The 27,752-nt window shown below is 41.0% G+C and overlaps 1 protein-coding gene across 2 annotated transcripts in view; it reads right to left on the minus strand.

Moving 5' to 3' along the window:
• The window catches only part of USP9X (ubiquitin specific peptidase 9 X-linked), a 136,893-nt gene extending 110,477 nt beyond the window's left edge, over positions 1–26,416 (minus strand). For both annotated transcript variants that reach the window (XM_069463831.1, XM_069463830.1), the window contains exon 1: positions 25,758–26,416. The gene's annotated coding sequence lies outside the window, so the exon portion shown is untranslated. The remainder of the gene's footprint in view (positions 1–25,757) is intronic.
• Positions 26,417–27,752: the final 1,336 nt, after the last annotated feature.

Genomic DNA, 27,752 nt, shown 5'->3' on the forward strand with positions numbered 1-27,752 from the left:
GTGAGCCACCGCGCCCGGCCCCTAACTTTACATTTTTTTGCTATTTCTAGGCTATGTGGTTTGTCTGAGTTTTTTCAAATTGTCAAAATCTCCAAAACACTTTCCGATATATTTATTTAAAAAAAAAAAAATCCATGGATAAGTGGACCATACAGTTTGAACCCATGTTGTTCAAGGGTCAACAGTATACTGCTTTCAAATTTAAATGTATAAATAATTTCATCCTTATTATAATCCAATAAGAAACATCTTTTAAGTGACTACATTTTCTTTCAAAATAACTACCAAGTTAGAAAGTACGAAAATATTTTTAAACCAAGAGTACTTTGACCTTTTTAAATTTTTAATTGGAGCTTCCACTGCTATGGCAGATTCAATACACTTTTAAAGGCAAACATCTTCTGCATTGTTGTCTGGAAGAAAAAGTGTCCCATACAGCAGTAGTTTATCTACTATGACATGAGAAAGGACACTCAGGGTATTGCAGGCTTGACACACTTTTATGGATACATAGAGAAATTGTCAAAACCCAAGGAATGAATGAAGCAGAACACAAAATAAAAATAAATATTAATAGTTATTATGTGCAGTTAATTACCTAACAGCTAGACTTTAAGGTTTTTGTACCTTGTAAGAAAACATACTGAAATGTGAGTGAAAATAATTACTATGGGAATAATCTTGACTTTAGTTTTTCAGAAACTTCATTTGCAAACACTGCTATTAATTTTAACTATTTAACTACTTATTACTTATGACACACCCCACAATCAATTAAATTCAGACATAAAGGTCCATAACCACTCTTGTGGGCAAGGCAAAACAGGTCTCAGTATTTACACTAAGAAAGTTTTTCTTCTGTGGACTTGGTGCCATTCCATTCAAAGGTTCTCTGTGGCTCTTTGCCAGTTCTATCTTAATTTGAATGCTACTCTAGAAAAGTTATAAGCATTTGTGTACCAGGTACAATAGTAGGTGCTTTATTTGTATATCCTCATTTAATCATGATGATACCTATCCCATATAGCCATCAGTTCAATTTCACAAACATAAACAGAAGCCCAGAGATTAAGTAACCTGAACTTGTTCAAGATCACAGCAACATCTGTTAAAGCTCTTGGCTCTTCACTATACCATGAAGGTTCTCTATAGATCCCAAGATACTGATGTTCTCTTTAAATTCAAAGGGGGAGAATTAAGAGGAAAAAAAGGGGGGCAAGGCATCAAGCTTTCTCTTAAAAGCATGGTTAACGTCAGGCCTGCATCCCTACCTCCAATTATGTTTTATCTTTTTGGCATTAGAAATCATTACTATAAGTATTAATATTGCTGAAATGCAAAATATACCATATGTCACAGCACTGCTTAAAAAAATCTTCGAAGACCTGGATGAAGATCAAAATATTTCTCTAATGACCTACAAGGCCCTCAAACACCCAAGTCCAGCCTCATCTTGCAGCTACTCCACCCAAAGGTTATACAATATCTAGTTCAATTTGCCTTCTTGTTGCTCCTTCAAAAGGGGCTCCCTCATGCCATCTCTGGGACCTCTGCACAAGCAGTCTGCTTAGTTTTGGCCATACTGACTCACTAGCTCTCAATGCTCCTGACTCAGGATTCATCCTAGGCTCTCAGAGCCAGCTGCACGTTTCTTTTACAGCACTTGTGTAATCCTTCTCCCTACTGTAACATAAAAGCTCCACTAGAGCAGAAGCTGTGTGAGCTCTGCTCATCACTGAATCCCAAGGATTCACCGGCACATGGTGTTTGTCTTAGTCCGTGCAAGACATTGTTAACAAAAATACCATAGACTGAGTAGCTCAATTACATTTATTTCTCACAGTTCTGGCTGGCAGATTAAGTGTCTGGTGAAGGCCCACTTCCTGGTTGATAGACAGGGGCCTTCTCGCTGTATCCTCATATGGCCGAAGGAGCAAGGGAGCTCTCTGGGGTCTCTTTATAAGGGCACTAATACCACTCATGAGGGCTCCACTCTCATGACCCAATCGCCTCCCAAAGGTCCCACACCTCCTAATACCATCAATGGAGGTTAGGTTTCAACATATGAGTTTGGGGGTGGGACACAAACATTCAGTCTACAGCAGTGCTTAATACTAAAATGGTGGGTTATAAGGAAATTTAGTAAAAACAAAGTCAAACCTCTTCCTTTCCATCAATTCTTCTTTTATGATATGGAAATTTTCTCTTTCCACTCCCACTCATACCATTCTAGCCTAGACTCCTATTTTAACAGCATCCTAGTCTCCACATTACCATACCAATCTGTTCAGTATATTAATGGTAAATTAATCAACACTTTCAATCTCTGAAATCTTTAATGGCTTCTCCTCTCCACTTATTACATATACAAGGTCATTCACAATCAGCCTTTATTTTTCCAACTTTGTCTCTCATTCCCCAATTTCAATACTATTGCAGCCAGGATGACATATCTCAAATTTTAAATAAAGTTGTTCTTATTAATAGTGATAACAGCAGGTAACATTTGAGTGTTTGTGTCAGACACTACTCTAAGCAAGTTTTTTGTTTGTTTTTGTTTTGAGATAGGGTCTTGCTCTGTTGCTCAGACTGGAGTGCAACGGCACAATCATAGCTCACTGCAGCCTCAAACTCCTAGGCTCAAGGGATCCTCCTGCCTCAGTCTCCCAAGTAGCTGGGACTACAGGCACACACCAAAATGTCTCTAAGTAAGTTATTTAATCCTCAGAACAACATCATTATCAGCTCCACTTCATAAGTAAAGAAACTGGAGCAGAGAAAGCAGGCTGTCAAAGTTGTAGATCCAGAATTCAATCCCAGGCAGTACAAGCTCCAATGCCCTTTAGTTGTAACGATCATATCATACATCAATAATGTCAGAAAATAAGGGGAAAAACTTACCATTAATCTCACATTATCTTTTTTTTTTTTTTTTTTTTTTTTTTTTTGAGACAGAGTCTCACTCTGTTGCCCAGGCTAGAGTGAGTGCCGTGGCGTCAGCCTAGCTCACAGCAACCTCAAACTCCTGAGCTCAAGCGATCCTCCTGTCTCAGCCTCCCGAGTAGCTGGGACTACAGGCATGCGCCACCATGCCCGGCTAATTTTTTCTATATATATTTTTAGCTGTCCATATAATTTCTTTCTATTTTTAGTAGAGATGGGGTCTCGCTCTTGCTCAGGCTGGTCTCGAACTCCTGAGCTCAAACGATCCACCCACCTCGGCCTCCCAGAGTGCTAGGATTACAGGCATGAGCCACCGCGCCCGGCCAATCTCACATTATCTTTACCCAAGAAAAACTGCATCAAAACGTTTTCAATGCAGAAACATGTTTTACAAAATTGGATTTTTCACTTAATCCATAATTCCAAGTATTCTTCTGCATCATCATTAATGGCTACATATACCAAGGGATTTTCTAAGACACAATTAGCTACATACTTAAGAAATATGGCACAATCAAAAATCATGTTATAAAAATTAGTGGTGGCGTGAGCCTGTACTCCCAGCTCCTTGGGAAGCTGAGGCAGGAGGACTGCTTGAGCCTAGGGGTTCAAGGCCAGCCAGGGTAACATAGCAAGACCCCATCTCTTGGGGAAAATATTATTATTCAATGGGGAAAGTTCATGTTAAGGAGCTTGAAATACACCAAGTTATTTTTAAGAGCTGAGTCCACAGCTATAAACCTAAACATCCCTAAAGCAATTTTAAAAATGTAGCCTTTGCTCAAGGGTAAAGGCTTTTATTTTCCTAGCTCCACCAGCACTGCCATCATTAGCACGAACTTATCATTCTCATCACACATCATTATGATAAATTATATGCAAAGCCAGTCAAGGCAACTACATTAAGCACAGGCTCCCGCCCCCCCTTGATGCTAGCTCTAGATAGCTTTATATCCAATCAATAATTCAGGTCAATGCAAATGAAGATGTCCAAGTAATCTTTGTTAAATTCAAATATGGTACATTAGCTAAATGCTCATATTTTATTTTCAACACTATTAACATACACACACTCCCACAGACCCCTAATTTTTCACTAAATCATTATGTACATCGATGGCTACTTCCTGTAAATAACTTCCTAGAAGTCATCACAACAGAAGTGCATCCTGCATTCAAAATTCTTTGTAGCAGCAGAAATTTATTCGTTTAGAAATGCTCCATAATTGGCCAAACTCTCTTATTCAAATTTTCTCTATGTACACAATTATGGTACTGGAAGCTTTTATATGTACATAAAAGCTTCAGTAAACTTCAGTATCCTTTCCAAAGCATTCTCAAACATGAATATATTCTTTTCTTTCTTTTTTTTTTTTTTTGAGACAGAGTCTTATTCTGTCGCCCGGGCTAGAGTACAGTGGCATTATCATAGCTCACTGCAACCTCCAACTCCTGGGGGCTTAAGTGATCCTCTTGCCTCAGCCTCCTGGCGTAGCTGGGACTATAGGCACACACCACCACACCCAGCTACTTTTTTCTATTTTTAGTAGAAATGGGGCCTCACTCTTGCTCAGGCTGGTCTAGAACTCCTGAGCTCAAGCAATCCTCCCACCTCTGCCTACCAAAGTGCTAGGATTACAGGCGTGAGCCACCGGGGTGCCCAGTCTTATACACGAATTTTTAAGTGGCTGTGGGCAATTTGAGTGATTTTAAATTAAAAATGACTTCTGGAATGGTGCCCATCAGAAGCTCTGTAGATGTTCTCCCCAATGAAACAACCATAACTGGTGAAAATTATTTTTAACAAAAGCAAAAACACTTAAAGCTTCTGGAAATTGTCCTAAGGGCATGTAGCAAATGAAGAAACATTTATTCAAGAAAATCAGTAAGAATAGCCTGTGGCATCTGAGCCAGCTCAGCAGGAGAGGTTCCATTCCAGGTAAATACAGCCAAGAACACACCTCCCCTAACCCCCACCCAGCTTCCACAGTTGATAATATTTCCCCAGAAGGGGAAGGCAGCCAGTGTGGCTCATCACCCTCAACCCCCAAGTTCCAGTTGCAGAGGCTCTATCTATTGGCACTAGTGGCTAAGAAGTCTGGGGCTCTTTCCTTCCATCTAGGCCCCACTTATGGGGCAGAAACTCAAACCAAGGTGCCGCAGGCCAAGAATAGTGCAGTCCTAATGGCCCTCACCCCACCTCCCTCACAGGGTCAAGGTTCCAGGACAGGAGAAACAAGATGAGAAGAACAGAGGCTGCTGCCCCCACCCAGCACCCTGCTCAAGGAGGGGTGTCACTCAGAGAAGTGAGCCACTGCCCCACCCAGTTCTGAAGCAGTGCTGTCAATGTTTTACCCAGGGGGAAAGACAGGCCCTAAGAACAGAGAACACTAATGTTCTCTTAAAGTGAACAGACTTTATGTGCAACAGAATATGGGGAAGTTTGAGCCTGAGGGTGTGTTAGAAAACAATGGAGACCAGGAGAGACCAAGGCAATAAAAAAGAGGCTGGAACTCCCAGAAACAAGTTAAACCATTCGGCTAGTAGTTTACCAGAAAGAACCAGGGAAAGAGCTAAGAAGAACCTGACTGGGGTCAGAACAAACCTCAGATACTGGCCTCAAAGATTACCCCTGGAAAGCATGAGAATTTAATTGGATCAGACTGTGGGGCAATTTATATCCCAAGGCATCATCTAAAACAACAGAGCACTCAGCCAGCAATTAGTAGAAGCTAACATTTGCATGTGATACCAACTGAGAGAGCATACTTAAAAGGGAGAGCATAAAAACTCACAAAGCCTAGCTAAAACCACTGTTATCCCAGGGTGACTGTGTGCATGACTAAGGCTATGCCCTCTGAAGAGCAACACTGGGGGCGGGGAAGGCAAACAGACTTCACTGAAACAGTTCAGCCAGTCAGATAAATAAGCAAATAACAATAAAGCCACTAGGGGTGTGGGGTGGGTGAGGAATCAGTATCTAAAGTTACTACATTATATGAAAGGTCCAGTTTTAACCAAAAAATTACCAAGATGTGTAAAGATACAGGAATGTGTAACCCACATACAAGAAAAAAGTAGACAAAAGAAACTGGCTTTAATAAGGTCCAGATAACAGACATAGCACAGACCTCAAAACAGCTATGTTCAAAAAACTAAAGGAAACGATGCTTAAAGAAGTAAAGGGGCCGAGCATCATGGCTAGTGCTTGTAATCCAGCACTTTGGGATGCTGAGGCTGGAGGATAAAGGCAGGAGGATGACCCCACCCCAGGAGTTCAAGTTGCAGTGAGCTATGATCACACCACTGCACTCCAGCCCGGGCAACAGAATGAGACCCTGTCTCAAAAAAACAAACAAAAACCCATCAATAAAGAGATAAAAGAGACAGAAATTAACAAAAAAAGAACCAAATAGAAATTCTGGAGTTGAAAAGTACAATAACAAAAGAAAAATTCACTAAAGTGGTTCAACAGCAGATGAGCTGTCAGAACAAAGAATCAGCAAAATTGAAGACAGACTGTTAGATTAAGCAATCTGAAGAATACAGAGAAAAAGGTGAACAAAGCTGCTGAGAAATATGTGACACAAACAAGCATACCAACATATATGTAATGAGAGTCCCAGGAGGAGAGAGAAAGGAAAAGATATTTGAAGAAATTACGGTCTAAAAACTGACCCCAAATTCAATGAAAAACATTATTCCACACAGCCAAGAAGCTCAACAAACTCCAAGTAGGATAAATGTAGAGACCCAGACTGAGAAACATCATAATCAAACTGTCAAAAGCCAAATATAAAGAAAATCTTGAGAATAGCAAGAAGCAAACCACATACAAAGGATCTTCAATAAGACTAACAGCTGATTCGCATCAGAAAACATGGGAGGCCAGAAGACACTGGGATAGCATATTCAAAGTGCTGAAAGTGGGGGGTGGGGGGTGGGGAGGGGTGTCAACCAAACTCTTTCTGAAATGAAGTCAGAAATCAACTTCCGGCATGACAGCATGAGAAGTTTGGCAGACATGATCCCCAGTGAAAGAGCACTGGTAAATGCAAATATGTAACTATAAAAAAGAGTATGAATGCATATTTCTTCTCCTTTCTTAACTGATCTAAAATGCATTGTATAACACAATATGTATATAACGCATTGTCAGGCCTATTACATACAGAAATAAGCTTCCAAGTTAACAGCATGAATTAACTAAAAATGGATCAAAGGTAAGGTCAAAAGCTACAGAATTCACACAAGAAAGTGGGCAAATCTTAATGAACTATGACTTGGCAGTGGATTCTTATAACACCAAAAGCAGGAGCAACAAAAGAAATTGGACTTTATCAAAATTAACAACTTTTGTGCTTCAAGGGGTACTATGAACACAATGAAAAGACAACTCACAAAACAGAAGAAAAAATTTACAAATCATGTTATCTAATAAGGGACTTGAATCTAGAACATACAAAGAATTCATTCAATCCAAAAATCAAAAGATAAACCAACTAAAAAAGCAGTAAAGGATATGAATAAGCCTTTCTTTTTTTTTTTTTTTTTTTGAGACAGAGTCTCACTCTGTTGCCCAGGCTAGAGTGAGTGCCGTGGCGTCAGCCTAGCTCACAGCAACCTCAAACTCCTGAGCTCAAGCGATCCTCCTGTCTCAGCCTCCCGAGTAGCTGGGACTACAGGCATGCACCACCATGCCCGGCTAATTTTTTCTATATATATTTTTAGCTGTCCATATAATTTCTTTCTATTTTTAGTAGAGATGGGGTCTCGCTCTTGCTCAGGCTGGTCTCGAACTCCTGAGCTCAAACGATCCGCCCACCTCGGCCTCCCAGAGTGCTAGGATTACAGGCGTGAGCCACCGCGCCCGGCCATGAATAAGCCTTTCTCCAAAGATATGCAAATGGCCAATAATCAATATCACTAGCTGTCAGGGAAATGCAAATAAAAACCACAATGAATTACCACTTCACAACTACTAGGAGGGATATAATCAAAAAGGCAGAAAATATCAAGTGCTGCTGGGCATGCTGGCGTGCACCTGTATGTAGTTCCAGCTACTCTGGAGGCTGAGGCAGGAGGATCACTTGGGTCCAAGGAGTTCTGGGCTGTAGTGTGCTATGTCCATTGGGTACGAACTCACTTGGGCATCCTCCCACCTCAGCATCCCAAAGTGCTAGAATTACAGGTGTGAGCCCCTTTCCTTCTTTAAAGGTCGTTTCCTTTAGTTTTTTGAACACAGCTACTTTGAGGTCTTTGCTATGTCTCATATCTGGTCCACAACTTAAGGACCACCAGGTTGCTTAAGGAGGGGAGAACTGGCCCAAATTGGAAATGAAGCAGGTTGAAACTGTGCTGATCAGCAGTGGGATCGTGCCTAGGAACAGCCACTGTACTCCAGCCTGGGCAACATAGCAAGATCCCGTGTCTTTAAAAAAAAAAAAACACACACACACAAAGAAAGAAAATAACAAGTGTCCACAAGGATGGGGAGAAATTGGGACCCTTGTGCACTGCTGGTGGGAATGTAAAATGGTGCAGCTGTTGTGGAAAATGGTATGGAGATTCCTCAAAAATTTAACCATAGAATTTATCACATGATACAACAATTCCACTTCTGGGCATATACCCCAAAGAACCGAAAAAAGAGACTTGAACAAATATTTGCACACACAAGTTCATAAGCAGCATCATTCACAATAGCCAAAATGTGAAAGCAACTCAAATTTCCACTGACAAATGAATGGGTAAATAAAATGTGGTATACACAAACAACAGAATATTATTCAGCTTTAAAAAGAAATTCTGACATGCTACAACATGGATGAACCTTGAGGGCACTATGTTAACTGACATAAACCAGTAACAAACGGACAAACACTGTATGATTCCACATATATGAGGTACCTAGAGTCGTCAAATTTATAGAAAGTAGAACAGTGGTTGCCAGTTTTCCTCCAACACATTAACGTTTTGCACCCACAAGCAACAGAAGTTTAATACAGCATGGGGGTCGGGAGGGTTACAGATCTGGACCAGATGCCCATCACCCCCACATTATTCTTCTTGGCTTAGTCTGGCCAAATGCTCTATCTCAGAAGTATTTACGCAGTTCCACCTGATCTTTATGTATTGAAGCCTTGTCTGCTTAACTCAGTAACCTCAACCCTTCCTAATACCTTTCCCCTTCCATCAGGTTACCTTTTTTCAAGTCCTATATTTACTACAGTTTGTCAGGAATTTAGGATCTTTTTAACATGTTTATTTTACTAGAATTTCATTGTTTTGTTAATGCTCTAATTACAAAGTAGCATACTTGAGTGGTAAATTTGCTCTCAATCCCATTTTCCCTATAAATTGTTATTTTTTGGTACATGACTTTGTAAGAACATGAGGTTTTTCAACAATGCATGTACCACAATATAACTGGTTGACAACAGATGATGTCCAATTTCCCAAGTATCATTTTTTTCCCTCTCAAAATGGCTAATACCTCCAGAGATTGTTGGGAAGCTTTAATGGGAGAATGTATGTGAAGTGTCAGACACACAGAAAGGACCCAGTAAATAGTAGGTGTTTTAACAAGTGCTTGCCATTTCTTTTTTGAAATTCTGATTAGATTATTACTCATTCTTGACAATTCTTATTTTGAACTTTCAGGGGCTCCCTATGAATATGATCTCCAGACTAACCTAGAGGAAAATTATTCTTCCAACTATAAATTACCAGAATTTTCTGCTTCTGATATACACATCACATTGCTCAGAATGATTTTTAAAATAAACAAACAGCCTCAGTTTTACTGATATAGCTGTTTTTATTATTCTATTGCATTAACACAGAATCCTACCATATTTTAAAATTATTTTGTCCTACTTTTTAAAAAGTATGTTTCAAGTCGAAATCTTTTACCCTCTGTAAGACAATTCATAGCACAGTATCCCTATCAGAATTTGTGCTGCTCTAAAGAAAATGTGACAGATGAGACTAGTAACAAGATGATAAAATTGTGTGGTGCTCACATAACTTACTGAGTGAAAGAATGAACAAATGAAATACCCTTTTAAGTAGAAATTGTAAGTATCTCTCCTGTTTAATAAAGAGAAAAATAACCTAGTAAACGTGGAACTACAATCCCAGTTCCAGTTATCTGACTCCAAGTACCAGGTTTCTATCAACAATACTAATCTAGCTCAAGCTTGATAATTCTGGTTCTATCTTAATAGAATTTTTTAAAAAAACTAAGTACCTTCTATTTTAATGTTGCTTAAATATATGTAGAAATGAAATTAGGATTAAACTCCTTATGCTTATTGCTCTTATATAACTATAAAACCAAAATAAGTTTATAAACTAAATACAAATTAAACTACTGTTAGTATGTAACAGACGGCAGGGTATTACCAAATCTTGAGGTATGGGTTCCTTTGAGTTTTCCACGGCTATACCACTACCATCACATGCTATGTGAGGAGGCTTCGCTCTCCTACTTGAATTATTACACCACTCTGGACACATAGTGTGCTGTGACATCGCTTGCCCTTGGCACCAATAGATCATTCATGTGTTAAGTATGCATCTGTTGTTCTCATTATCTCACAAATCAAATGGTACAACTGAGCACCAAGACTAGAACCTTGCAGGGAAAGGAGGAGTGGGTGCTCAAAGAATATTAATAATTGGAAATTAACTGCTCCAAATGTAGGAAATGCAACATCTAATCTCTTGGATATTTTGTTACAACTTTGGGAAGCCCACTGCTGTCAGCAGAAAGGTCTTTTTCTTTTTTCTACTAAGTCAAAAATCTATTTCCCTTGTTAGTAATATCTACTGGTTATGGTTCTGCCTCTTGGAACAAAAGGTTAGTACTCACCATCTACTATATTTTAAGCCTTCAAACTACTGAAATTTATGGTGTTCATAACCCCCAAGTCCTTTTTAAGAGAAAAATATACTTTTGCTTAAGTATCTATTTATTAAATCCTTACAAAAGGTGTGAAGTCCCAGTAAATTCCAGTCCCCAAACAAATCAGCCAGTAAGTGAACAATGTTGATTTAAAATATTAGATTCAAGTCACATATCAAATGTCACAGAAGGTACGCCTACTTATCAGTTTACTCTTTGTTGAAATAACAGGTTAAGATAAACTCAAAGTTACCTGTTAGGAGCTTTTATCAATCTTTGCCAAAATTATTTAGAAGTTACTAATCCCATCACGAAATGCTGATCCAACAGTAAAAACAAAGACTTCATTTCATTTAGTCAACATTTTAGGCATGTAAATTATTAAAAATTAACTTTTTTAAGGAGACAGGGTCTTCCTCTGTCTCCCTGGCTAGAGTGCAGTGGCAGCATCGTGACAGGTTGAGCTCACTGCAACCTCAAACTCCTGGGCTTAAGTGACCCTCCCACCTCAGCCTCCAAAAGTGCTAGGATTACGGGCATGAGCCTAATTAACATTTTTTATGTGCCTCCAGTGGGTGCTCTTTTTGCCTGGATCTTCCACAACTAGATTGGTTAAATCACAAATGCAGGAGTAAAGAATCTGAAAAAAGAAACCAAAGAATTTCAAATTCCTTTTAGTCAATGAGATTATCTAAACTATATTTTAAATTATATGCAATGGTTTTTTATATAATAGCCTTGAGATCTAATTCACATGACATACAAATAGTCCATTTAAAGTGTACAGTTCAATGGTTTTTAGTATATTCACAGTTGTACAATTATCACCACAATCAATTTCACATTTTCCTTACCCCCAAAAGACACCCTATGCCCATTAATAGCAGTCACTCCCCATCCCCTCCACCCTCCCCTCAGCCCCAAGCTAATCTATTTTCAATCTCTATAGATTTGCCTATTTGGGACATTTCGTATAAATGGTATCACACAGGATGAAGTCTTTGGTTTCTTCCACTAAAGCATGTTTTCAAAGTCCATTCAAGTTGTAGCGTATATCAGTACTTCATTTCTTTCTACTGGCAAATAATTTTCCAATGTATGGTCTACATCTTATTTATGCATTCATCACTTGATGGACATTTGGGTTGTTTCTGTAATAGAATTTTATACACATAAATTTCATTAAGAGAGATCGAAGAGAAAAAGGATCCTGTAAAGTCTTTGTCTTTGTACAATAAATCCTAAAGGCTCAAACACTCAACACCATGAAGGCTCATACTCAAATCAAAAAAGAAAAATCAAAAGTGGAAGCTATACCATGTCTCTAAAAATGAATTTTTTAAAGAATGCAACGTTGAAGCAAAAATGAAAACTGAACATTAAAATTTTTAAGTGTAGTGTACAAAATAAAAAAATTTAAATTCAATTGTGGTACTTTCTCCCCCTATTATATTACACACAGACTATTATTGTTAGAGAGACCAGAAGTCAGCAAATTATTTTTGACAGACTATCACACATGAAATTAGAAGCAGAAAAGCTAAAGGCGTGGGATCCTCATCTTTTAAATGGGAGACTTGCATGCCAAGGGCCGTTCTAGCCATGTTTTATGAAAGAGCAAATAATGCCTGTGTGCCATTGGCAAATGCAAGGCAAAAGGAGGAAAAATTAATAAGGAAGAAAATGCAGAACAAACTAAGACACAAAGAGAAAAGATCGAAAGAGCTTGTACGTAGTACAGAGCTTATTCACTCAAGACATTATATAGTGTAGTGGTTAAGAATAAAGATTGAAAATAAACTGCCTTAGTTCGAATTCCTGCTCTGTCACTTAACTAGGTATACAAGCTACACAAGTTTCTCATCATCTGTGCCTTGGTTTCCTTATACATAAAATGGAGATAGTAGTATCTACCTTTTAGGATTGTTGTGAGAATATAAAGAATTTATACATGTGAAGCAATTTAATAGCTCCTCACACATAGGTGCTAAATATTAGCTATTGTTATCTGTAAGAGGTTTACAAAGTAGCATAAGAGAATTATCTAAGAAGTAAATTATTAATAAAAACCTATAATTTACAACAGGGGAACACAATGTGAGTACCAAGGAAAAAAACATCTAAATTAGGTTGGGATCTACTGGAATATTTAAGATGAAATGCTGTCTGGGATTTGCTTCAAAATGAAAGGGGTAGGTAAAAACGATTAGCCATGAGTTGAAGCTGGCTGATGGGCATATGAAGTTTACCTACATCAATGTATGCTTGATTTTTCCTTAATGAAAAGCTTGGAGAGCTGGGAGCAGTGGTTCACGCCTGTAATCCTAGCACTCTGCGAGGCCGAGGTGGGGGGAATTACTTGAACACAGGAGTTTGAGACCAGCCTGAGCAAGAGTGAGACCTCATCTCTACTAAACACAGAAAAATGCGCATGGTGGTACGCACCTGTAGTCCCTGCTACTTGGGAGGCTGAGGCAGGAGGGTGGCTTGAGCCCAGGAGTTTGAGGTTGCAGTGAGCTCTGATGACACCACTGCACTCTACCTAGGGCAACAGAGACTAGGTCTAAAAAAAAAAAAAAAAAAAAAAGCTTGGAAAAGGGTAAAATAAATTAGATAAGGGTGTACAGAGTATTTATTAAAGGCTTTTCAGAAGATGTAACATTTGAGCTGTATCTTGCAAAACAAGTAGTAGGCCAAGTAAATGTGTGTAGGGAATAGAGGAGAGAAAAGATGTAAGGAACAGTATGGAACAGCCTAATGCAATCAATGGAACAGTAGTTCCACACAGCTGTATCAAAAGACCAACACCAATCACCTCAAGTACCACTGACTGGCATATATAACCTGGTTTCTCCTATCTCTGCCCCTACATGTTACATTTTAAACAAAGAAAATTTGGCTTATACAAAAAGTTCACTGATAACTAAAACATGCAATCATTTTAAAACAAATCAAATATTCTTAAGGGTATTGAATGATATCTCTATTCTTACCCATTCCTTAAAACATTTACACAGGTAAAATCTGGCTAAGTAATTAGAGATTGTGGTGGGGAAAAAAAGATGAAAGAGATAATTTGTCTTGGTGACATTATTTAATACCCACTCTGTGCCAAGCTCTGAAAAGATAGAACAGTAAACAAGACTCAGTTTCTGCCCTTAAGAAATTTACAAACTAGGGTTTCCCCAAAAGAGCAGTATATCAAGTAAATTCTTTAAGATGCATTCCGCAAGTATAAATTTCACACAAAAAAGAATAATAGTTTAGACATTTACTGGGATGCAGAAAAAAGTTCTGAACAGTGGAACAGATGCAGAATTAAATAATTTCTACAAGGCCTTGTTTTAGTTTGAAGTATTGAATCTCTCAATAACAAAGATCTTCTCAAACATATCCTAAAGCTAAACATGCATAATTTTTTAAATTATCCTGAATTTTTAACCCCCTTGTCACTAATAAATCAATTAAGTTCATTTTTAAAAGTCTCTGGTTTCAGAGAATTCCCTCAACTAGTGATGCTGAGCTACAAGGGACTTTAAGCTGACTACTGGCCAAGCTTCAAATTTTGTACGTAAGTAAGGGTTAAACAGCCACATGACCAATAGGCATACGAAAATGTTCTGAACATCTTAAGATAGAGGCAAATACAAATTTAAGCCATCATTAGATATCCCTAATCCACCACCAAAATGGCTAAAATTAAAAGGACTGACAATACTTAGTGTCAATAAAGAGCGACACAATCTACATCGCCAGTAGGAGTTTAAACTGGTACAACTCATTACTTGGGAAATCTGTTTGGCACTATCTACTAAAGCTAAACACATATATACACTATAAATCAGCAATTCCACTCCTGGGTATGCACCAAAAGACCACAAAAATACATGTGCAAAAATATTCATGGCAATACTCTACATTGTTGAAAACACTGTGAACAATCTGTCTACCAATAGAATGGATAAATAAATCATGCTAAATTTCACACAACGTAATACTACACAGTAATAAAGAAATCAGTGAAATCATGTAGTGAGCAAAAGCAGACAGACACAAGAGTACATAGTATACTACTCCATTTATATGAAGTTCAAAATCGGGCATAACTAATTCATCGAAAGACAGTGGACAGAATATTTGTGTGGGGCAGGGAATGTTCCAGGTGCTGGAAATGTTCTATATCCTGATCTGAGTGGTGACCTGATAGATGTATATATGGGTTATACATCTAAGATTTGTGTATTTTACATATGCAAGTTATACATCACAAAGTAAAATACACAGCAGATAAGCCACTCCAAAGATGTCAAACTTGTCTTAGTAGTCTAAAACACTGGTTCTCAAAGTGTAGTTCAGAGACTCCTGGAGTCCCTGAGACCCTTTCAAGAAGTCACAGAGGTCAAAAACTGGGTGCAGTGGCTAGGACCTGTAATCCCAACTACTCTGGAGGCTGAGGTGGGAGGATGGCTTGAAGCCAGGAGTTTGAGACCAGCCTGGCAACATCATGAAACCCTTTCTCTAAAAAATATAAATAAATAAAATAATTAGCCAGGCATGGTGGCACATGCCTCTACTCCCAGCTACTTGGGAGGATGGCTTGAGGCCAGGAGCTAGAGATCAGCTTGGACAATAAAGCGAGACATCTCAAAAAGTCAAAGAGGTCAAAATTATTTTCATAATAGATGTGATTTGCCACTTTCACTGTCATTCTCTCAGGTATATGGTGGAGTTCTTCTAGAGATTACATCATACATTGTATCACAAGAGATTGAAGGCAGAAGCAGATAGAGAATCCGACTGTCTTATAAACATATTTACACTGACATGCAACGGGTTTTGTTACTTTTAAATCCATATTCTTAAAATGTCTCAGTTTTAATTTCTAGTACAGTAAATATCAATGTAACCCCACATAAACAAAAGCTCTCTGGGGTCTTCAATAATTTAAGAGTATAGAAAGGTCTCGAAACCAAAAAGTTGGAGAATGACTGGCCTAACAAATACAACAAAAAAAATAAGCTTCTTTCCCTAGTTCTCTTACAGTAATGAGAAACAAAGTATCAACATTTTCTCTGAAACCATCTGTGCCAGACAAAAATCACTGCTACTATATTTATCTGTGTACTTTCATCTTCAATTCAGAAAAACTAATTTCCCCCTAAATATTATTTTCCCAGGCAGGCTACATCACTTCTTAGCAGCAATGTTCTTAAAGCTTAAAGCAGACTTCAAATGAAAACTTAACCAAACTTTACACTGCTCTGCCAACAAAGAAATTATACCCTTGGCTACCAAGTCTACGGTCCCTAAATTCACACTAGGAGCTGTTGACCAAGAGCAATCAACCCAAAGGATTCTAAATAAAATAAGGCCTTCCAGACACCACCACCCACCCACACACACACACACAGAAACAAGGGGGAGATGTTCAAGTTGTTATATTAATTCCTCCATTTACTTCTCAATCCAACAACTCCTAAACCATTAACCCCTTTTTACCTTTCTATTTTCCTTTACTTGAAAAATTGTTTCTAGATTACAGTTTTTTCCCTATCTTGACAGATGAAGATAAAATTTAAGAACTTCAAAGAAAAGATAGCTTAAGTCATCTCTTGTCCAACACCTTGGTTTTATAGATAAGAATCATGAGGTCCCAAGGTTAGTTAAGTGATTTAACAGACTGGAATAACTGAAACTAAAATGCAGCCCTTCTGACTCCAGATCTAGTACCCTTCTGCTGACTAGCCCATTCTCACTTAAAATATGAACACTGCTTTTAAAACAAACCAAACCACCTCCAAAATATTAATAGGAAGCAATGAAATTACTGCAACTATTTAAACAGTAAGAATATGCACCTATTTTTGTGTATCAAACGATCCCCCCCCCCCCCCCCCCGACAGAGTCTCACTCTGCTGCCTGGGCTAGAGTGCTGTGGCATCAGCCTAGCTCACAACAACCTCAAACTCCTGGGCTCAAGCAATCCTCCTGCCTCAGCCTCCCGAGTAGCTGGGACTACAGGCATGTGCAACCATGCCCGGCTCATTTTTTCTATATATTTTTAGTTGTCTAGCTAATTTCAATTTTTAATAGAGACGGGGTCTCGCTCTTGCTCAGGCTGGTGTCGAACTCCTGAGCTCAAAGGATCCACCCACCTCAGCCTCCCAGAGTGCTAGGATTACAGGCGCGAGTCACCCTGTCCGGCCTCAAATGATTTTAAAAGTTGCAGGCCGGGCGCGGTGGCTCATGCCTGTAATCCTAGCACTCTGGGAGGCCGAGGTGGGTGGATGGTTTGAGCTCAGGAGTTCGAGACCAGCCTGAGCAAGAGCGAGACCCCATCTCTACTGAAAATAGAAAGAAATTATATGGACAGCTAAAAATATATATAGAAAAAATTAGCCGGGCATGGTGGTGCATGCCTGTAGTCCCAGCTACTCGGGAGGCTGAGACAGGAGGATCCCTTGAGCTCAGGAGTTTGAGGTTGCTGTGAGCTAGGCTGACGCCACGGCACTCACTCTAGCCTGGGCAACAGAGTGAGACTCTGTCTCAAAAAAAAAAAAAAAAGTTGCAAGATAACACCTACACAAACCAAAGAGAACCTACAGTTATCCCTCTCTGGATGCCAGATTCTAGTCCCTACACTAGAGGAGGGGGGGTGAGAAACATATGCTTTGATAATCCACTGTTTAAGTAAAGGAGAGTACAGTCATTCTATAACCCGATTCCTTTCTCTCCATGACCTTTCAATAGATCTCAACAGGCAGCAGCTCTCAGTAAGGAGCGGAATTGGGGTAGAAGAAAGATGAAAAACAGAGGTGTTTTGCTTTTTAGCTCAGTACTCCATTCTGTGACAGTCAAATTAGCAGCACTTCCTTCATACAATGAATGGGAGCCCCATGGACCTCATTCCTTTATTCCATTCCCTAAATCATTATTTATCATCTCTCTGCACAATTGTTAAAATACTGTCTCAATATCCCTATTACCCAACTCTCCTCCAACAGATCCACCATGATGCCATGAGAATTATCTTTCAAAAACAAACAAATCTAATGTTTCACTTAAACTTGAAGGCCCAGCTCATTATCCTAACAAGTGCCCTAACATGGCACTCAAGGTCACTCCTTGCGATCTCAGACTACCTTACCTTGTTAGGCTCATCTCCCATAAGTGTCGTGCCCCCCCCCCCCCAATATCTCCAGTGTTCCTTCCATTCTACTACTAGTTTTTCCTCTAAAAACACTGTACTTTCACACTTCCATTGCTCCATTTCAAGTTAATGATTCTCAATTTTTCCCCCAGGGCACATTTGGCAATGTCTGAAGACAAATTTAGTTGTCACAAGGAGGGGTGTATTACTGGTATCTTGTGGGTAGAGGCTAGGGATAACTAGGATAGCACTCTACAACAAAGAATTACCTGGCCAGTATCTTGTGCAGTGGCAGGCACCTATAATCCCAGCTACTTGGGAGGCTGAATTGGGGAGGATTGCTTGTCCCCAGGAATTCGAGACCAGCCTGGGCAATATAGCTAGATCTCCATATCTCAATAACTTAAGGAAAAAAAAAAAAAAAAAGGAAGAGGAAGAAGAAGAAAGAATTATCTGGCTAAAACTTTCAATAGTGTTTAGGTTAAGAAATCCAGAAGTCCCTGCTCTAATTAATAGAGCCATCAAAATAGTACAATTTTGAACACCAGCAAACCTCAACCAATCCCAAAATAAATGATTTCTTCATCTCTTCTACTACTACATTTTTCACACCTCTATTTAATACTGCTCTTATTGCAATGTATAATTGTCTTGCCCACTAGACCTCAGAGCCTTGAAAGCAGAGATTAATCATCCTTATATCCCCCACTCCATGCCTAAAATGGTACAGGTTGAGCTTCCCTAATCCAAAAATCTGGAATCCAAAATACTCCAATATCTGAAATTTTTTAAGTGCCAATATGATGTTCCAAGGAATTGCTCACTGGAGCATTGTGGATTTCAGATTAGGAACACTTAACCAGTAAGTATTCCAAATATTTCAAAATTCAAAAAATATCCAAAATCTCAAATACTTCTGGTCCTGATCATTCCCAATAAGAGATACTCAACCTGTATTGAATGATTCAACTCAATCATTATAGTAGGATAGCAATCACCCAGTCCTTCATTTTATAATTTCATCAAGGTTAAGGCACTTGTTCCCTAGTTGGTAGAATAGCTGTAACTATGATCTTTTGGCTGAGATTAGAGTTCTTTACTATCCAATACACTCTCTCAATCAGGCTGAGGGAAGTTATGACCACCAACAAAGGACAGTTCAGATGTAAAAACCATCAACCGAGCCTCAAGAAACTTCCCAGAGCCACCTTCCCAAGGGCTGTTTCTAAAGAAACAAAAAGTAGTAGAGAGTGTTAAGGCTGGCCAAAAGAGAAGCACAAGAAAAATGCTACCCAAAGTTCAGAAGAGGTAAAAACCACTTCCAACTGAAGAGAATCAGAAAATAACTTCATTAAGATGACATGTGAGCTAGGCATTGTAGTAGGCTAGACAAAAGGGGAGATGGTGCTCCAAGAGTAAAGCCACCAAAATAGGAAAGGCTGAAAACACCCATGTTGACTATGGATAGTTTAATTAGGTGGCAGAGTAAGAAATAACCTTGCAAAAGTAGACTGGACTATGTCAAAATGACCTCATAGTGGCAGAACTGGCATGGTTAAGAGTTTTGAGCAGTATTTGGGGAGAGCAGAAAGAGATAGGGATATACACTTGAGGAACGTGATTCTTGTGGCTCTGTAGCTAAATGGAAGCCAAGGAATCTTCCCATGATTCTCCTTTCACTGACATGATTCCCCTTCCCATGATGCACTGAGGGTAACTAAAGTAATCCTCAGCTGACATTTATATAGGTCAGATAAGGACATGCACTGACGTCAGACAAGAACTACACCTGTAGGCGCTACGTTAAGTTCCTCCTCTAGCCCTCGATTTGGCCCCACAATCCCTCTTGCCCCAGCTCAGCAAGCTGCAAGCCAGTAACTCTTAATTCTGGATAATCAATTAACATACATCTACAAAGGACACGATAAAGATAAATACACACACACACACACTCTGATTAAATGAGATAGTCATTTTCATGTGTCCGGACAAATGCTATATATAGCCAGTATCCTTTCATACATAAGGCATTCCTGAAAATGTGACCAAAGTAAAAACATTTCATGTGAGATACTTCAAAGTCAAATAGAGTCACATGTTTTTAGGGGTCTTTTCCGCACTCCCAGAGTGCAGGCAGATATTATAAAAACCCTAATTACCCTCACCTTTCAAATATAAATTTTTTTTTTTTTTTTTTTGAGACAGAGTCTCACCCTGTTGCCCGGGCTAGAGTGCCATGGGGTCAGCCTAGCTCACAGCAACCTCAAACTCCTGGGCTCAAGCGATGTTTCTGTCTCAGCCTCCCGAGTAGCTGGGATTACAGGCATGTGCCACCATGGCTGGTTATATATATTTTTAGTTGTTCAGCTAATTTCTTCCTATTTTTAGTAGAGACAGGGTCTTGCTTTTGCTCGGGCTGGTCTCTAACTCCTGAGCTCAAAGGATCCACCCGCCTTGGCCTCCCAGAGTGTTAGGATTACAGGCGTGAGCCACTGCACCTGGCCTCAAATATAAACTTTATTACACATTTATCGTACTTAATTTCCTATTTCATTTATCAATGAAAAAAGTCAACAAACATAACCAATATGCATAACTTAATCCAGTAAAGTTTAAGATCCACAGCCCTAATCAGTTCCTTCTGTCTCAAGGATATTAAGTTCTCCAAGTGATGCACATTTACTTTTTTGTTTTCCACTCATTTTTATAAAAGGGCAAAATACATCTGAACCTGCACATAAACACATAAGATACTATTGTGCAAATAAGCAAAGCTGTTCTCAGACTAGCAAGACCACCTTGCAATTAAAAAAACAATTTCCATCAGCTAATGCTACAGAAGTCTGAACTTAAGGAAGGTAGGTTCAGAGTTGTTAACATAGTTTATAAAAGTGTGGCTGGCGCTGTGGCTCAGCAATACCAGCACTTTGGGACGCTGAAGGAAGAGGATCACTTGAGGCCAGAAATTTGAGACCAGTCTGAGCAACATAGCAAGACCCCATCTCCACAAAAAATTAGCCAGGCACAGTAACACGTACCTGTAGTCCCATCTACTCTGGAGGCTAAGGCAGGAGGATTCCTTGAGCCCTGGAGTTTGAGGCTGCAGTGAGCTATGACAACATCACTGCACTCTAGCCCTGACAACAGACAGAGAGAGAGAGAGAGAGAGAGAGAGACACCTTGTCTCCAAAAAAATATAAAAAAAGAAAGAAACCATTGCCTATTAGGACTGGAATCATAACTCTGAGAAGGTACTTGGGGACAGTGAACAAATATGAGATATATGTAATTGCATGTACACATATATATAATATATAACATGTGCGGGGGGGGGGGGGGGGGGGAGAATCCCGGGCTCTTTTACCTGTTAATCTAGTGTTTGAACTTTTCACGACCATGTTTGTTTGACTTTTCACATGTTTTGGCAGTGTGACTAACAGAACTAAACTCAAGCAAGGATATTGTTGCCTAATAGGACACAAAATACAAAGGGTCTCAGCATCTCTTTCCCTAAAATGAACTGAAAAATTCCCTAGTTACACATCAGATTCACCTATAGAATTTTTTTTCTTTTAATGGCCAGTTCCTGGAGCAAACCTACTCAATTACAATCTCCAGAGAATAAGATGTAGACAAATATATTTTGAAAAAGCTCTACAGATGATTCTAATACACAGATGAGGTAGATAATCACTGTTAGGCAGTCACTAAGAATAAAATGGAAACCCATTTACTGCCTAATATATGTATATGGTACATGTGTATATATGTTGAAGCCCACCAGACTTACCATGGGTATGTCTGAAGAATAAATTTTAGGTAAAATGTCTCATCCTAACAATATGCTTTGTCACACCTTATTCCTTAAAAGTATATTACTATCGTCATCACTAATTTTTTTTTATTTTTTAAAGAGTCGGGGTCTCACTGTGTTGCCCAGGTAGGCTGGTCTAGAACTCCTGTGCTCAAGGGATTCTCCCTCCTCAGCCTCCTGAATAGCTGGGACTTCAGACACGCCCCGTTAATGGTCATCATTTTATAATCCACAGTAATAACCGAATGATAAATTCAAGCCCCGATATACATAAGTGTCAGAAGTTTCATGAAGTTTTTCTTTATAATAGTTACATACACTTTAATGATCACTGAAGTCCAATTTTCCATGATATAATTTAACAAAAAGATCTTTGAGGAATCTTGTGCCTCATTAAGAATGCTCATTGATCCTACTACACTAGTATAGGCTTCCCCGACACCCCATACAGAAATTTAGCCCAATGGACCAAGGGGATTAAGAGACAGAAACACCAAATGTCTGTTATTGCTGTTTCATTCATTCTATAAAACAATTACCAAGCAATGCCACAAAAATGCAAAATTCAAAACCCTTAGTGTTGAAAAGTTTTTGTGAAAATTAAACTGATTTTAACCTGAGTCAAATAAAACTGAATTCTCAAATTGAGCTAGATCACGACACTAAATATTCATTTATGGGATGACAAATTACCGGGAGACAAATGCCTGGCTTTTACATCTTTTAGGAAAGTTGCTTAACATTATTTTAGTCATAAACAAACCTATCACCCTTAACATGTTGGGAGACATATGGAAGGGAAAGGAATCTATTCGCTACAAAGTTTCAACATCTCCCTTGGATGAACAAGACAGTTCACAAATTGCAGACTATTTTGATTGCCTTAAAAACTAAACTAAATCTAAAGCTAATCTGGTACAAGAAACAAACCAAAGTTCTAAATGCTTTTTAAAAAATAGTCATCAGTGTCATTTCATTAACATGGCACAGTACTGAAGCAAGCACCACTGGTTGAGCCTGACAGACCTCAGTCCCTCATCTGTATAATGGAAATAATACCATTTACATAAGGTAGTAAATGGAAAATGCTTAACAGCACTGACATATAATTACGATCAATAAATAATTATGCTGATAATTGAAAACAAGAAAAAATCCATTTTCTTATTTATCCACTTGAAAATTCTAATAACATGCTAAAACAATAGCCCAGTGGTTTTCAACTCAGCGCGTGAGAATCATTCACAATGCTTTTAAAATATACCTTTGCCCAGGCCCCATATCAGACCAATTTACCAGTCTGTAGGGGATGGAAACCAGGGATCAGTATTATTTTTAAAAAAAAAAAAAACTACTCCAAGTGATTCTAATGTGCAGCGAGGGTTGAGGTCCAATGCATTAACTCTTTCCCAAATACTGTTAGACTCTATGTTAAAATAATACAAGAACTTAGCAATAAATACGATGGCTTTCAAGATACGGCTCCTAAAAGAACCAAACAGAAACTGAAATCCTGTTTCTCAGTTTTTCAGGAAAAAAAAATTTCAAGATTCAGAAAACAGACCAACAAGAGAGGAAATATAATACAGGCTATCATAAAAGTATTACATTCTTTTAGAATAAAAATCAATTCAATAACCACAAGATCCACCCTCCAGTTTCTTGCCCAAAAGATTTACAAGAGGATTAATCCTTTACCACACACTCCGATATATTTCAAATAATTTTCTTTAATCTGCCTTAAACAAGATTGGTTTCAATTTTAAAATTCTGAAACTAAAAAGACATTGAAATTGAAATTAAAAAGTAAGCTGAAAGAAAGTTGTGTGTGTCCAGCTAATAATCAAGAACTGAATGACTGGCAAATTCACGACAAACATCCACTTTCAAAACTATAAGCAGCATTACTAATACCATGTCAAAGAAAAATCATCTCTGAGGAGATGTTCAAGAAATCTCTCATCTTAGGATATCAGAAAATGTATTTAGAGATTCTGGAAGAAAAAAGATCCAAAGTAAATCCTACTCGAGCATTCCATAGATAAAACAAGAACTACGGAACACCAACAACAGATCCCAATAATTTGGCGAAACGTAAAATCTGCCCTTCAAAGCTACTTTCTGAGGTAAGATTCTCACATATACTGTTCCTGCTGTTATTATTCCCTCCAGAAATTTTCTCAGAAACTACCAAGGTCAGCAAACAAAAGAAACAGCATGAGAACGTTAAGAAATACAACAGTTAAATGTTCATGCAAAAAATATAAGGGCCAGAGAGAGAAAATTCATGCAGTCCAAAAACCTTATTTTTAAATTAGAGAAAGCAAAACATACTAAAATGTCAAAAATATTTTGAGTTCACTCCTGAAACACCAATTCTAAATACTTCGGGGTTTCACTCTTTCCAAACATTGGAACAATAAAGTTTAAAGGGTTAAAGTTACAAGTATGACAAAGCACGAGTTTAAAAATTGAGAAAAATGTTGACATCTTTGTATATTTAATAAACCTTTAAGAATTTGGAAGGCATTTGCTGAAACCAAAATGGCAGCCCAGTGAATCAGTAGAACAGTGAGATCTAAAGGAGAGTTTGCAGTCTCTATTTTAAGTTCAAGTGTACTGGTGGTTAAGAAAGCCAAGCTAGTCATGATCAAGGAGTCCTTATCACAGGGGTAGACAATGAGCTCCGAGAGGGTTAAGTACCTGCTGGAAAGTTTCCTAACCAACGCACCCCAAATTAGTCTTCCTCAAAAGTGAAAGTACACAAACGTTATGTAGAGTTAAAGGACTTATGAGTTTCCATATAAAAGAACGCTACAAAGATTTCTCTCTTCCCAAAATAAAGCATAAATATTTAGCCCACACTTACAACTCATTTAAATTCAAAAACGACCTGAAGCCATTGTACACACCTGTAAACTGCACCATGCAAAATTCAACTAACGTTATAACTACGGAACTTCCAAAAAAAAATAGCATGCTAAATTTCAGCAGATTCTACTGGAAATCTTAAAAATTCCCATGTAAGTTCCGGTCGCTACAGAAACCCTTACAAATAATAAAAACATACACACCTGCTCCGTAACTCTTTTAACTTAATATTTCACAATGAATGAAAAAGTAGCCATTTGCCAAACCTGAAGCCTCACATTACACGAATCTGAAGACTGTGTCACTAACAAACTCGCACATGTTAATATTTTTTGCAGAAACAGTTAAAAATAGAAAGGTGGTAGGTCCAAGCTAGCTTGGAAGCGATTTCTGCATTCAAAACATCTTTCGCGGCATTGGCCCTCAGCAAATTAAGGGGGGCGAAGGAGGTGTGGGAGGTCGATAACCGGGCTCAGACTCCCAGAGCAGAGGGCCGAGGAGAAACTGCGGGTTATCGCGGGAGGGTGGGGGGAGGCGGACAAGTCCTCAGGCCCGATAGCCAGGCGTAGCCGAGGCCTAGCTCTACAGCTCCAAATCACTCCACCTCAGTAATGGCGTTTGGTGTCAAGTGGAACGAGACTGAGGAGAGCGGCTGCGAGTCGGCGGAGTGCGGGGCTGCAAGGCCCGGTGCCGGGGGCGGTTTGCCCCCACCACTGACCCGGCCCCCGGTGCGGAGGGGGGCCCGCACGCCGCGCCCGGAGACTCCATCCTCCCACTCGGCCCCAGACAGGACGGGAAGGGGGAGGAGGGGGAGGGACGGAGCAGTCAGCCATTTTCCCTTACAGTCCAAAACACACAGACACGCTCTCGGGACGCCGGCTCCACACAGAACAGAGCCTCGCGCGCCCGCCCAACCCGCAGCAGAGGAAGGGGAGCAGGGAAGCCCCGGGCCCGACCGGCAGCCACCGAGGGAGGCACCTCATACACACCCCCCTCACCCTCCTCCCCTCACCCACATCCAGCTGTTGGCCCCGGAAAGGCGCGTCGCCCCGGCGCAGCCGGCTACTCACCGCACGACACAGGCGTCTTCTCAGAACCAGGGCACGCGGAGGCGGGAGGCAGCAGGCGACAAGGCTCCGTCCGGATACAAGGCCTACCCTGGGTGCATCCCAGGCCGGGCAGTGACGGGCGACGAAGTATATCGAGAGGCTGCAGTGGCTGGGCTCGGGGCTGAGGGCGTAAAAACGAAAGGGCTACACACGGGCGACGGAATTCGCTCCTCGCCGCACCCGCCTCCTCCTCCTCCTCCTCCTCCTCGGCCGGCGGCGGCCCTCTTCCCCCTTCTCCCCTCGGGCTGGGGCTCTTGCTAAGCTCAGACAGGCTCCGGGCGGTGCGTTTCTCCTGCGTCACCTCCTCCTGCTCCTCCTCCTGCAGCGGCGGCTTCACCTTCCCCTAGTCGCCGCCTCTGTCCCCGGTCCGGGCCTGGTCGCTTTGCAGCAACTCGCTCCTCGCTCCCGGCGCCGAACCGAGCACCGGGCGCTAAAGCGGCCGCCTCCCGGGAGAGAGGCGGCAGCAGCGGATTCCCGCGAGGCCCGTGAGCTGTGCAAAGCGGGGAGGGGCTCAGAGCGGCAGAGGCCCGGACGAGCCGGGTGCGGAGAGGTTGCGGCTCCGGCGGCGGCGGAGACTAGCTTCCGCAGCCGCGGATGCCCGTCCTCGTCAATATGGCGGATCCGGCAAACGAAAAAAAAAAAAAAAAAAAAAACCGCTCGGCCAGTGGCGGCGGCGGTAGCGGCGGCGGCAGCAGCAGACTCCCACTAGCCCCTGTGCCGCCCGAGGCCCGAGGTTCGAGGTTCTCCGCCCCCGCCAGGCCCCGCCCCTTACAAGCCCCTCCTCTCGGCCCTCCCCCGGCTCCTGCCCAGCCCCCTCCCGCTCAACTGCCCCCTCTTCTCCCCCTCCACCTCGGGTCCAGGAGGGAGGAAGAGCGGCGTGAGCCGCCCGGGGGATCGGGCGCCAGACGCCTGGAACCCCAAGAGCGGGGGTGGGGGAGGGGAAGACAATGCGGTAAAGATTGTTCACGCAGTACCGTTTCTTCCGGCCGGCCCCTTCAGGGTCATGCTACGGCCAGAAACTGTTCCCTGCCCCTCGGCTCGGCGCCAGGGCAGAGGTGGCACGAGAACGGACCTAAGTGGGGGAAGGGAGGCCCAAGGTCTGGCGTACCACGCCGGAGAAGGGGCTGGGCGGTGAGGACTGGCAAGGTGTGTGGCCAGGACAGGGTTAATCGCGTGAGCCGCAGCCGCGTCGCTCTTAGAGTTTGACTTGGGCCGCTTGTTTTTGTTCCATTGTGAACCGTGGCCCCGCCGACGAGTGCCCGGATGATGACGTCACTGCCCTCCCCCTTTTCCGGGATGGGAGGGTGGCGGAAAGATGAGAACTCGAGACCACGCGCTGGGCGGTCGTAGCCGCGGTGCCTGGGGGTCCCGGCGGCGCAGCTGACCCGCGTCACATGGCGCGCGAGCGGGCTGGGCCACGGGGTGGGGGCGGCGGTGCGAGGTCCCGAGGGGCCTGGCCACCTGCTCCGCGCCGATAGGGGGAAGGTGTGGCTATCTCATGCGGCGGGAGGAGGGGAGTTGGAAGTGAGGGCCTTCTCCCCACCCCATGAGGGAGGTGCTCTGAGAAACTAATTCACACGATCCTGCAGCATCAGTGCATGAAAGCATTAAGGCTTCCTCACAGTCAACCACCCTTTGGCTATAGGAACCCTTAAAACAGACCAGCAAAGAAAAAAATTATATAGTGCCCCAGATGGCATAGTGACTAGGCCGTACGCAATGTAGAAAGATTAGCTTCTGTTGCCAAATCATCTGCACGACTTGGAACCCGGAAGGGCCTTGGGAACCCATCAGCTTATGTCATGGACTACTTTCTACATGTTTATAATTCCAAAGTGCAGGCCGAACAGGCTAATCTCAAATAAATGGGGTGCTTGGAACAATTCTCTACAGTCTACCAAGGCTACCCAAATGAAGAAGAGGAAATAAATGCAGTTCCTAATTTACCACAGATTT

Source organism: Eulemur rufifrons, chromosome 30 (genome assembly GCF_041146395.1).
Source record: "Eulemur rufifrons isolate Redbay chromosome 30, OSU_ERuf_1, whole genome shotgun sequence".
Taxonomy (NCBI): Eukaryota; Metazoa; Chordata; class Mammalia; order Primates; family Lemuridae; genus Eulemur; species Eulemur rufifrons.